The sequence below is a fragment of the Ovis aries genome, chromosome 22 (assembly GCF_016772045.2).
Source record: "Ovis aries strain OAR_USU_Benz2616 breed Rambouillet chromosome 22, ARS-UI_Ramb_v3.0, whole genome shotgun sequence".
Taxonomy (NCBI): Eukaryota; Metazoa; Chordata; class Mammalia; order Artiodactyla; family Bovidae; genus Ovis; species Ovis aries.
The window spans coordinates 30,556,461-30,569,867 of record NC_056075.1 but is presented as its reverse complement, the minus strand read 5'-3'; positions in this window follow the sequence as shown (position 1 = coordinate 30,569,867).

Sequence of the window (13,407 nt, the reverse complement as noted above, 5' to 3'; positions counted from 1 at the left end):
GGTCACTGTTTCTCTAACTAGAGGCATCAGAATCACCTCCTGTTATTCTTTCAGCCACTGCTCCAGGTGAAGAGCATTCACTGTGCCTTTCGGACTTCACCTAGATCCAGAGATGGAATTCACCCTGGAACAGTGCTCATCCCCTCTCCAGTACCCCTGGGAATCACTTGGGATTAGGGAGAATGGGAAACCATCTCCTCTTAAGAGTCAGGATGATGAGATGGGTGGCATTGAAGACTGTGATGGTCTCAGCTGGAAAAGACCCTGGAGGATCATCCCACCCCAGTCAGGGACTGAGGATCCAGAGGTGAGGGTGGCTTTTCCCAAGTACCCCACTGTCCTCTGAGCCCTGTCCCTGGGCCTGGGCCTCCCCTCTGCACTGAGACAGAATTGGGCTACAAGGGGGAAGGCAAGAGGGGTGCAGGGTAGGGGCTCTCTTCCAGGCTCTGCGGATCTTGCCTCACTCTCATCTCAAGGGACTCGATTGAGTGAACCAGGTGTCCCTGTCACCTGACCCAGAAACTGGCATGGAGTCGGGAAGGGAAGAAAGGCAGCAGGAAGCTCAGCCCCACCCCCCTGTGAGGAGGCAGCACTGTGAAGGAGGGAAAGGTGTGCTGAGGTCTGTTTCCACTTCCTCGGCATCTTCCTTTCCAGCTAGTTCTGTTCTGCCTGTCTCAAGGCCACAGCTGTGGGGCTATTTTTTATTCTCTACAGTCAATGTGTTCCACCCTGGGGGGTGTTTTCATCTTAAAGGAGGACTCACAGCAACTCCAAGGGTGAAATGCAGGGCTGCAAGGCCAGTGAAGTTTTGCAACGTAGGGACTGAGGAGCGGAGGGTTCTCCTAGGAGCAGAGGGTTCTCTTAGGCATCTCTGCCCCAGCCCACATCAGATTAACCCTCCCACATCACTCAAGAAATCAAGATCCAGGTTTCCTGGGGGCTGGCCTTGCTACCACTATCACTGATACAAGCATGGCCCTCCTGGGGACCGACCCAGCTGCTGTTTGGAGCATCTTTGCCTGCTGGACTGCCCCGGAAGAGATGAAAGGGGGTCCAAGGTGTCAGATTCCTCCAGCGGCTGAGATTAGAGCCCCCACCACATTGAGGGGGCAGCAGTCTTGGCTACCCGCCAGCTGGTGACTAGTCTGGGCTGCCCCTGGGAAACTCAGTGAGAGGCACAGGCTCCCCTGTCCCCCAGTTCCTTTCACTTGCTGCTGGCGGGCAGTGACTTTTGGAAGGACAGGGACACAGGGAATGGCTGCAGATCCTAGGTCAACACTGCAACAGCCACCAGGGTGTTCTTTTTTTTAAAGTTTTTGTTTGCTTGCTTTTGTCGTGGTGTGACACTCTCAGACTCAGTAGTTGCAGCCTGTGGACTTAGTTGCCCCCAGGATGTGGAATCTTACTTCCCTGACCAGGGATCGAACCCGTGTCCCCCGCATTGGAAGGCAGACTCTTAACTGCTGGATGGCCAGGGAAATCCCACCAGTGGCTTCTCAGGAGGCAAATTGCGTGGCTTCTCCTTGGGCCTCTCCTCCTCCTCCTCTGTAGAGATCAGTGGGAGAGCTAGTCCTCCTTCTATTCCCCTACCACCCCCTGCCCTCGACACTCCCCCAGGGCCTACCCTGTGGCAGCCCTGTACCAGCTGGCCTCTGGGATACAAAGAGAATAGGTCTTGCTTCTTACCTGAGGAACTCGGGTAGCAACAGGCAGTCTCAGAACAGGCCGTGAGAGCCGTGTTTGGGGTACACCAGGAAGAAAGCAACCCTTCCCGGACAGGCCTCTCCTTTCACATCCACACTGTATCCTCTGCCTCTCTTCTCCCACTTGATTAATACCAGCGCAGGCGGGCTGAGCTCTGGCACTCAGAGATGGGCCGGCCCTGCCACCTCCATCCTCACTGCAGCATGGCACAGGGAGTCCGTGAACTCATTTAACTGGAAAAGGAGACTGAGGGTGAGAGTAGCTCAGAAGCTAGCCCCAGGCCACACACACACCTTGCACCGAGCTCTTTCTCTGTTGTGGTGAGGGTCCCACTCCCTGAGGTCTGGACTCCATTCTCCTTTCTGCTTTCTTTCTGACCCCAGCCATGGTCACATCCTCCCACACACTCAGCGGCTGCCTCCCTCATCTGCATCAGAGGCTCTGGCACTCTTCAGACTGGCATCCACTCTTCCTTCCCCACCTGCCGGGCACCTCTACACAGGCATCCTGCCAGCACCTCAGCCCTGCTCTGCCCGAGCCCACCATCTCTTCCAGAAATCTGACCATTAACGGTGCCCCCTGCTCCCGGGTCCCAAGGCTTCTCTCCTGCCTCCATCCAGAACGCACAGTGCTCTTCAGCACGACAGAGCCACAGAGGGCAATGACATCCCACTCAGAACCTTTTGGTTGCAAGTGACAGAAAATTTCCATTCAAACTGCTTTGGTCAACCACAGACATTTGAGTAGAGCTGGTCTCAGACCCAGCTGAGTCCAGTGCTTCAGATGGCACCATTGGGTCTTACCTTTCAGCTCAGCACTCAGCATGGGGCTTGGTTTCACACCTAGGTCCCATGGGGTGGCAAAATGGCCATCAGCTCAGGCCTCCACCCACTAAGGATGAGCAGAAGAGAGAGTGCTTCTTGCCCTGGTAAATCCTACACAAGCCCTGGGTTTTGCCCTCTCTGCACCAACCAGAGTTTGTGCACAGTCACTAAGGGTAGGAGAATTCAGTGCTCTCACTGGCCAGGCTGGTCCTGGGCTCCACTGGACCAAATGGACACAGTGGTGTTACTAATAAGGGTTTTAATACACAAAGTGGTTCTATGAGCTATGTCCTCTCCAAATTTGTGGTGTGCAGGGGAAGGAGAGAAGTGACGGATTTGTTCTGGGGATTTTGGTGGCCGTTACTAGGTAATATTCATACCAAGATACTTTAAGGGTTGAGCCTTAGAATTCACAGTTGAGACTGAACTGGTTGAGCCTTGATCCGCTACTGACTGACTAGGAGATGCATGGTGATAGACCACCCCCGAGATTTCTGTGGTTGATGTAATGCAAATTTATTTCTTCCCAAGCTGCGTGTTCCATGTAGGGCAGTGGGGTACTCTGCTTCACACAGTGACTTAGGGATCCAAGTGGTTGAAGGTGCCATCGGCACATCGCCACTGTTTCATGTCAGGGAAAAGGAAAGACTGGAGACTCATGCCTGGGCTTTTCACTGGCCTCCCTTTGGGCATGACAGATGTCTCTTCAGCTCATATTTCATTGGCTAGAACAAGTCTCAGCCTCATTGGAAGAGGGTGGGAAACAAATGGTGTATTTGCAGACACATACTATTGCTATCACATCCGCTACTTAGCTGCATGTCCATAGGTGAGTTGCATACTCTCTCTATGTCTCAATTTCTCCATCTGTTAATTAAGAATTACAATTGGTCCTTTCTCACAAGGCAGTGTCAGGATTCAATCAGTTTCTACATATAACTATCTCAGAAAAGTGTCTGGCACATAGAAATAGCTTGATGAGGGTTAGATAGCATTGAGGGTTAAATAGTATTGATACCTCCTATTCTTAGGATCTCTTCTACACAAATACCCCCTTTACCCCCAATAAAAATGAAATGATCAGACATCATTCAATGATACTCTGATCTAAGACAGGAACATAGAACTATGTTTGATGAGGAGTTTAATATTTTTGAACCTCTACTTCATCTTCCTTTAAAACAGATTCCTACTGACCTTTTGGGCCTCGTATAAGAGTCCAGTAAGAAAATGGGTGGTTAAGAAAGTTATACCTACTTTACACTAATCCTGCCTACCACAATGGTCAAAATGACCTACACGCATGAAAGATTTGCCTCAGGACTGAAACCAAAGACACTCATTTCACTAGAAACTCTGGGGACCAAGACAACCCTTACCCCAGCCCCTATATCCTGACTGCCCCCATTGGCCCCCAGTGCCTCACTGGAGTCTTGGCAAAGGCATTCTTCTGGGGGAGGTCTTGTGTTGCAGCCACGTGTGGGCCCAAGTGGTCTTTTCCAACCAAAGAGGGTGGGAGAACCACAGGCCTATTATGTTGGTTCACAGCAAACAAGATGCTCTCATTCGGCTTTTCATTTATTCTTCATTCAATAAATATTTATTAATGACTTACTATGTGCCAGGGCTGCCCAAACTGCTGGAATTCAGAGGTGAAGAAGGAAGATCTGGTGGGAGCCACAAATAACAGCAAGGAAAAAAAGTAAAGACCTTTGGGAACTGAGAAATATCAGAAAGAAAAATAAAACAGGGCAATGGAGAGAGAGAGGAAAAAAAAGAAGGAACTAGCAACATGAGAGAGAGCAGTCAGGGAAAGGCTTGAAGAGGTTACTCTTGAACAATCGGTCTCGCCAGCACCTTGGGAAAAGCATTTCTGCCACAAATGCCCCAGGACAGGAATGAGGAGAAGGGTACCAGGAGTTTGATGAGGAGCGGTGATGGAGCAGCAGCAGCAGGCCAATCCCCAGGACCTTCCCTTCATTCCTTGCAGGGCCTGCTGCATTCGTGCAAGTCCACCTCCTCCGAGAAGCCCTCACCCTCCTCTCCTGTGGCTCTTCCTATTGGTGTAGTTTCACCAGCTCCCTCTGTTCTCCCTGCTCCCTCTGGCGATGGGTTGTGATGGGAGATGAGTGAGGATTGCAACATGCTTTCCCTTTGCCTTCGCAGAATGGGGGAGATAGATTCTACTTGGACCCCACAGAGGGAAGACAATGCAAACTGTGGGCAAGAACACCAGAAGAGGCCTGAAGGAAAGTCACAGGAGACGTGGGTTAGTGAGGCTGGAGGGCGGAGGAGTCAGGGAAGTGGGCTGAACTTAGCCTTGAGAGGGCGAAAAATTGGACAGAGCAGCAGGGGTGGGGAGTGAGGAGGAGGGAAGCAGAGCAAAGGCATCCTCATGGGAAGAAAAGGAGCAGAGGACACCCATGCTCATCAGCTCGCAAATCCCAGGGGTTGGCAGGGAAGGTCGGGAAAGCAAGGGGGATGTGGTCCACGCATCCTCGCCACAGATGCCCAAGGCCAGGAACGAGGACTCCGGAGCTAGACAGGCTGCATGTGTGCATTCTAAGTTGCTTCAGTCATGTCTGACTCCTTATGACCCAATGGACCGGAGCCTGGAGAACTACATGGGATTCTCCAGGCAAGAATACTGGAGTAGGTTGCCATGCCCTCCTCCAGGGGCATCTTCCCTGCCCAGGGATTGAACCTGTGTCTCATGTCTCCTGCATTGGCAGACGAGTTCTTTACCACAAGTGCCACCTGGGAAGCCCCTAGAGCTAGACTGCTGCTGCTGCTGCTGCTAAGTCGCTTCAGTTGTGTCCTATTCTGTGCAACCCCATAGACAGCAGCCCATCAGGCTCCCTCGTCCCTGGGATTCTCCAGACAAGAACACTGGAGTGGGTTGCCATTTCCTTCTCCAATGCATGAAAGTGAAAAATGAAAGTGAAGTTGCTCAGTCGTGTCCGACTCTTCATGGACTCCTCATGAACTACAGCTTACCAGGCTCCTCCGCCCATGGGATTTTCCAGGCAAGAATACTGAGGTGGGTTGCCATTGCCTTCTCCAAGAGCTAGACTAGTTGGATTCAAATTTGCTTTCTGTCATTTACTAACGATGTGACCTTAGGTTACTTTACATCTTCATGCCTGTTTCCCCATCTGTAAAGCACTGATCATAACGGTACTGATCTCATTTTATGAGGCTTAAGCAAATTCACGTTTGCAAGCACTTGGACCAAATAGTACCTGGTCCCAGGTAAGTGTGATATATAGATGTTGGTCAAGTTGAATGGATGCTGGTGAGCAAGTAAGGCCCAGCTCTAAAGGCAACTGGAAGCTCTTAGCTATTTCTGGGTCGGGTGGTGCATGGATGAAAAGGGTTCTCCACTTTGGTTCAACTGCATCTCTTTGCAGGCTGGCTTGGAGACAGAGGGCCTGGGAGCAGGAAGACAAGTTAGGGGTCCACTGCTGTGGTCTGGGCATGAGATGACTGGTGAAAGGGCTTTCAGTGAGACTGGAGGGGGTGAAAATGTGGGCCTGGCAGGGGGAGCGCTCTTAACACCCAGAGACTGGAGAATTGAGGAGTGGGCTGCAGATGGAGGCTGTGGGACGGGCTGATGGGGGGAATGTGAGACTGTGGTCAGAGAGCAGAGCTGGAAAAGACTGGTTTGGAGGAAGATGGTGCACTCAGTGGAGCTGTGTTGTTTCCAAGGCCGTGGCAGGCCCATGATGCTAGCTCATCTCCTGGGTCGGAGGAGAGGAATCCTGTGGGGCTGGATTCTGGCTCCTAGAGAGATGTGAGAGTGGGGATTTCAGTCTGGTCCTCTGCACACCTGCCTGTGTTAGCAGGAGGCAGGGTAGGCTGAGAGAGGGCAGTAAATATTGAATGAGGCTAGCCCACACATCCTCTGTGCACTATATTGACAGGGCAATCAGGAAGGAAAGACCTGCCTGTGCTCACCACTCCCAGACACTGGACAGTGATGGGGCCAGTCCCTCTGGTTGCCCTTTCCTGTTGTTAGGGAGGGGAGCTCAGAGTCTCCCAACCTTGCCCAAGGATGATGACATCACCCTGGATTAGGGTCAAAGCTGGGATCCAGGGATAGTGGTTGAGAAGGATAGCATTTTATTATTGATTTCCATTAGCAGATATTGACTGGGTACCTGCTTCAGGATCCAGTGAGCGCAAGTCAATTACGCATTAATCAATGGATTTTGGGGGGTATCTATTGTGTTCCAGGTTCCATTTAAGGCATGGAGCTCAAAGTAAAATGAAATGTTTTATTCCAAAAACTGCATTAGTGTACGTTTTAGTTTTTCCATGTTTAATTATTGATGACAGCAGTTTCAATGCAGATATCAGAGAACTGTATCCTGCTTTTAGTCATGAAAATCTTGGTATAGCTTGGCTTTTAAGTATAATTTATTCCCTCTGATCTTCCCCAGAAAGAGTTCTTTTTTTTTTTTTTTTAACAAATATTTGTTTTGTTTTGTTTTTCTTCTTATGTGGACCGTTTTTAAAGTCTTTATTGAATTTGTTACAGTATTGATTCAGTTTTATGTTTTGGCTTTTTGGCCCCAAAGCATGTAGGATCTTAGCTCTCCAGCCAGGGGTCAAGCCCATACTCGATGCACTGGAAGGTGAACTCTTAACCCCTGGACTGCCAGGGAAGTCCCAAAGAGCTCTCAGTTGTACGAATAAATGTATTTGTGAAATTTTCTTGGGATTCTGTTTTTATTAGCTTCTCAATGTCTTCTTATTTTTTTAAACAAATATAATTCTGTTTTTGGTTTTGTTTTTTTGGCCACGCCGGTGGTATGCAGGATCTTAGTTCCCAAACCAGGAATCAAACCCATGGCCCTCTGCATTGGAAGCTTGGAATCCTAATCATTGGACTGTCAGGAAATTCCCTCTTTCTATCTCAGAAAAAAATCAAGATGACAATGAAAAATGATCCATACTCCTACTAGTCGATGACCCCTTACTTCTGCTTATTAAATGCTCATGGAAAATCGTTCCAGTGCTACAGGAAGACAGAATGAGATGCAAAATGCTCTTATTATCCCTCCCCCTATACCAGTTTCTCCTTCCAAAGGTCTGTGCTATTCATGGCTTCTTATATATCCCTACAGAAACTATTGACCTCCTTTATCAGCATTATAAATGCATTATGTACATCCCCTTCTCAGAAGGTTCTCTTGGAAGTTAAGAACATTGCTCTCTCTGTCCTTTGATAGATGTGTGGTTTCAGTTTGTTGTCATCCTGTCATATCTGCATTTAAAAATTAACAATCAGAGGAACTGGATTCCTTAGGCTTCTCTGCCTTGGACTAGCTGGGTAACATTAGCAAGTTTCTTTACTTCTCTGAGCATCAGTTTCCTCATCACTGAAAGGGAAGTTCTTGTGGGAATTTGACGATGGTGTGAATGCAGAAAGGCCTGGTTAGCCAAAAGTCCTCCTGCAAATGTCAGGGCGGTCCCTTAGCCCCTTTTGGAAGGAGACAGGGCTGCCAGTTCTAAATAAATGTTACGGAGGGGGCCTGTCACCAGTTGCCCCTCAGAGTGACCTGTCACTTCATTTCTTAGCTGCAGGAAGAAGAGTGTGGGAGTCTCCTGACGGGAGATGACAGGGTTACATGAATTTCCCACCCTTGGTGTCAGCTTCCACCAGGTGCCCAATCCATCCCGACTCTGGAGGGCTGGTCCCATCTGTCCTTGATGGAGGAGGAATCCCTGCTAACAGCTGGGACCAGCCCCTAAAATACGGCCTCTGTCACCCTCCTCCTCATCCTTCTCTGATCTCAGGTTTGAAGACCTCTGTGACCCCGGCATCAGGGGGCAAATGGCTCACAGGAAAGGTCTCTGGCATCCTCCGGGGTCCAGAAGGCAGCTTGGCTACTGTCAGCAAAGCTGCATCCTGCCCAGGAAGTCAGAAGGAAGGGCAAGATTCCAGCCCAGCAAGGTGGGAGATGGTGGCAGACGATGGCAGTGGGTGGACGAAGGCCATTTGGTGTGTCATAAGAAGCTTCTGCCGCAGTGTTGAATTCTTGGCAGGTGTCGCTTCCTTGGCCCTCTTAATGGTACACCCACTTTGCAGATGAGGACACTGAGGATTCGAGAGTTGAGCCAAGTTGTTACTCAGTGAGTAAGAGGCACAGCCAGGACTAGATTCTGTGGAGTCCAGAGATTATATTCTGCTCCTGTGCCTGGCATGGGTAGATGCGAGAGCAGGGACCAAACAGGGCCTGCAGAACTCAAGGCCACAAAGTGGCTGCTCACTCACAGGCCTGGTACACTTCTCCCAGGCTCCACTTTGATCAGTCCTGCTCTGTCTCTATCCTCAGTATCCAGAAGAGTATCTGTACAGAGTAGGTGCTCAGGGAGTCTCTGTGGAATGAAGAAAAGAGAGAACAACAAAAGTGACTGACTGACTAGCTAACTAGGCAGGCTCACCTCATACTCTGAGGCTGACACTCCCTAAACTTGTCTCAGGGCCCAGGGACAAATGGTATGAGCTTAACACTGAGTCACCAGCCAGATTTGGGAAAGGGGCCCAGACCTCGCTCTACTCCACAGCCCACCTTGCCAGACCTACCTGGAGAGGGGAAACAGCAGCGTCCAGCCAGGAGAGGGGACGTGTCAGAGCTCTCTTTCCTGTGACACGTGGAGCCTGGGCTGCTGGAGGACCGTGGCCTCCTGCTCACACCTCTCAGATGGCCTGGGGTCAGGGGCCGGGCAGGTCTAGGCAGGGGGGCACTGACGAGAGGATTGGGGACTGGGAGCTAAGCCACAGGGCACCTCGTGTCACCTGCCACAGCGGCTCCAGCTGGACTCTAGGGGCTGCGGGAGGGAGGAGCTGACGGAAGGTCACAGCGGGGTCAGCCTAGGTTCCCTTGTTCTCAGGGGGTCAGACATTCACAGCCAGGCCTAAGAGCTGCACTCATCAATAAAGTAAGAGCAATGACTATGGAGCATTCATTCATTCCACACAGAACACAGATGCCTTCCGTGTCATTTTCTCATTGAGCTCTTGCAACAAACCCGAGGAGCCGGGTACTGTTCTATCACTACTGTACAGATAAGACAGTCCTGAATAGTTAGGTTGAATGTGGGATCTGAACCACAGAGCCTGGCTCTAGAGCCCTTGTGTATGATCACTGGGGTCCACTGTCATTATCAAGGCCAGACCTCCTTGCAGTCTTTCCAGCAAGGCTGCTGAGAAGGACTCTACAAGCTTCGGGCCCTGCCTGCCTCCACTGTCCAGGTGAGCCACTGTGACCCGTGAATGAGTGGGGAAGAGAGGAGGAAGCCAGCTCTGGGGCAGGGGGTCAGGAAGGGTCCTGGGAGGAAAGGAGCTGATGGAGAATGGGCTGGAGGGGTGACTGGAGGACAGGCATGCAGGGCAGGGAGCAGAGCGTGCAGAGGTCCCAAGGTACAGGTGTATTTGGTGAGGTGCCATTCAGTTAGTGAGGGGACTTAAAGAGGAGGAGTTTTGAAGACAAAACTAGAAGGCTCAGTAGGGCTTCATCACGTACCCAGGTCAGGGAGGCCGAGACTGGTGCTTTAGACATATAGCACCAGACCCCAGGATAGGTCTGTACATACATGACCCCGGGAGATAGGGTCTGGTGTTCTTTCTTTCTGGGCCTCAATGTTTAAGGCCTTGCAGCTTCTTCAGGGCCCTCAGCTTCTGGGTAAGTCCAGCTCTTCGCTGGAGGGGTTAAGTGCAGTGGGGCTGATCTGATGCTGAAGGAGAGAAACCCAGCCATCCCAGTGTTCCCGCTGAGCCCGAGCTTCAGTCAGCCACTAAGCCAGCCTGATGCAGCCACACACATGACCCCTCTCCCCCCAGAAAGACAAGCAGAAGAACAGTTCCAGCTGATGCCCTGTGAGTAGAGTGAGCTGTCCCTGCCAAGCCCTGCCTGGGCCCCCCAAACATGAACTGTTGTCCTTTTAAGCCACTAAGTTTCAAATACTTTGTTACTTACAACCCATACTTGAAACAAATGGGTCAGGAAGCTGCCCTTGGAGATGCTGAATGGGACTGGAGTGGCCTGGGTGAGCCAGGCAGGTGAATCACTGACTAAGATGCTTCTCTCTTCCATGGAGAAGTCTTTCCAGGCAGATCAGAACCAGCCTGGCTCACCCAGACCATATCAGTCCCTTTTCTTTGTTTATGGGCCAATACTTGGCTCACTTGTGTCAGTTTATTGAGCAGAGACAGTAGGTTTCCAGGGCTGGGGTCCAGGGGGCCTTGTTCTTCCCCTCATCCCCAAGGAGCCTAAGCTACAGATATGCACACAGTGGGAGCTTGGTTCAGAGTGCCATCTGACTCACACAATCAGTTTTTCCTAAGTCAGGCCTACATCCCAAACCAGATGGTGTGTGTCAGTAGCTCAGCCGTGTCCGACTCTTTGTGACCCCATGGGCTTTATTAGCACGCCAGGCTCTTCTGTCCAGGCAAGATTTTTCCAGGCAAGAATACTGGAGTGGGTTGCCATGCCCTCCTCCAGGGGACCTTCCTGACCCAGGGATCGAACCAGCGTCTTTTTCTTCTCCTGCATTGGCAGGTGGGTTCTTTACCAGCTGAGTGGAAGAGAAACCTGTGGAGCCAAAGTGCCCAGTTCAAAGCCCAGCTCCACCACTTGTTTGCTGTATGGCTTTGGACAACTTGAGTCATCTCTCTGAGCCTCTATTTCCCTATCTGTAAAATGGGGAGAACATCTGACCTTGCGAAGGTTAAGAGCTAAGCTTTGTAAAGAGCCTAACACAGTGGCATACAAGTACCCCTAGACATATCTATATTTCCCTCTCCTCATCTACGAAGGGTGAGAGGCTGAAGTTCCAATACCACCCCTGAAACCTCTTCTCTACAGGTCAAACCTGGACTGAACTTCTAGCATCAGGCATTGTTTTTTGTTCTCAGTGCCCAACTGCAGGTCTGCTAGGAAGAGGCTAGTGATGGAGAGAGTCCTACTTCTGGAACTAGAAGACCTGGGCAGCCCTACCTCCCTGTCTCTGATAGGGAGACCTTGGGCAAGTCATCTGGCCCTCTGGGCAGGGGGGTTAGTAGTTCCTGCCCTGGCCTGGCAGTGTTGCTGGGAGGCTCCAAAGAAGATGGACATGGAAGAACTTGGCACTGATACAGCATCAAACATGCATCTTGGAGGTGACCCCATTTTTCGTTCCTTCTGCAGGAAGTGGTTTACTAGAGCTGTGCTTTCCAAAATGAAATGAAATGAAAAACCCAGTTCCTCAATCATGCTAGCCGCAGTTCAGGTCCTCAGTAGCCATGTATGTGGCTGATAGCTACCATGTTGGACAGCACAGATAGAGAGTATTTCCATCATTGCAGAAAGTTCCCCTGGAGAGCATTTGTGCTACAATTTCTCCAATAGGACAATCAGTGTGGGAACGAGAAGAAGAGATGGAGACAGAGGAAGTCTGAGCAGAAATGGGTGGATGGCATGGAGTTTTTTGGTTGGTTGGTTTGTTCGTTTTAGGCCAAACTGTGTGGCATGTGGATCTTACTTCTCCAACCAGGGACTGAACTTGTGCCCCTTGCATTGGGGGCACAGCGTTTTTAACTGCTGGACCGCCAGGAGAGTCCCCGGTTTGTTTCTGGAGACTCGGGGATGGCTACCAGCCTCAACCCCCTCCCTGCCAACATCCACGCTGGACAGCTTCTCCAAAAATGTTACTTTCTCAACATGAGGTCCGGAGCCCTAAAGGCTCTGCCTCCAACAGAAGTGGACAGAGCAGGCCAGGACCAGGAGGTTGGGTTGAGCATTGAACACTGATTTATTTCCTGGCCTGGCTGCTGGTTGGGTGGGGCTGTAGGCTGGCTGAGCTTCTCTTTCTATCCCCAGAGCAGCCTGTTTGAAAGGGTGTGGCTGCGAAGAGGGGCGGCAGTGCCAGGACATTGGCGCCTGGGCCCCATGCTAAGGGACCAATTAGGCAGTCAGGGCTGCATCCTGTGACCCTGTGCCCATCCATGGAGGCTTCCTGGGCCCCAGATCATCATCCCGGTCCAGGCCACTGCACTGAGAACCCAGCATCCTCAGGGTCACCAGCGCTAGCCGGTGGAGCTTGAGTAACAGGCTCTGTGGCAGGGGAGGTCTGCAGAGCAAGACCCCCAAAGGCTCATCCCATGAGAGGACCAGCTGGGAGGAGACCCAGGGAACTGACATTTTCAGACTTGCTCTGTAGAGTCCTTCCTGCTCACCCCAAACCAACATACAGACCATACTCATGCATGCACACAGACTCACAGTCATGTACGCACAGATTTATCCAGAGATGAGTGCAGGATGCAAAGCAGACATGCCCTCCTGGACGCAAGCACATGGCTGCATTTATACAGGTGCACTTCCAGCTACCAGTGGGCCAGAGCTCCCCCACATCCCCAGGGCCAAAGATACTTCCCGCTAACCAGAAGTTTCAAGTGTGTGCTTCTAAACAAAAACAGTCCCAGAGGCCTCCTGGGCCCTCATTGACTATGAATTAAACACCCTGCAGGACCGCAAGCCCCATATCTGGCACACAGGCTGGGGGAGGGGGCCACCCAGCTGGACATGTGACATCCCTGCTCTCAGCCAGAGGCTCCTTCTGTCTCTAAACAATGAGAGCGTGAGAACAGGGCACCTGGTCCCCGGGGCTCTCCCAGACACACCTGCCTCCCCCTTCTCCCCCTTCTAATCTACACAACAGCTTTGGTTTTCCCACAGAGCTTCCGGGGCCCTCCCCACCCTCTGGAGCAGGCTGGCAGCATGACAGGTGACAAATCAAAAGTCATTCTCTGCTGAACAGGTGTGTATCAGGGCTGTGGGGGCAGGGCCGGGGGGCCAAGGCTGAAGGCCTAGAAGTCCTGGGGCCCTGGAGG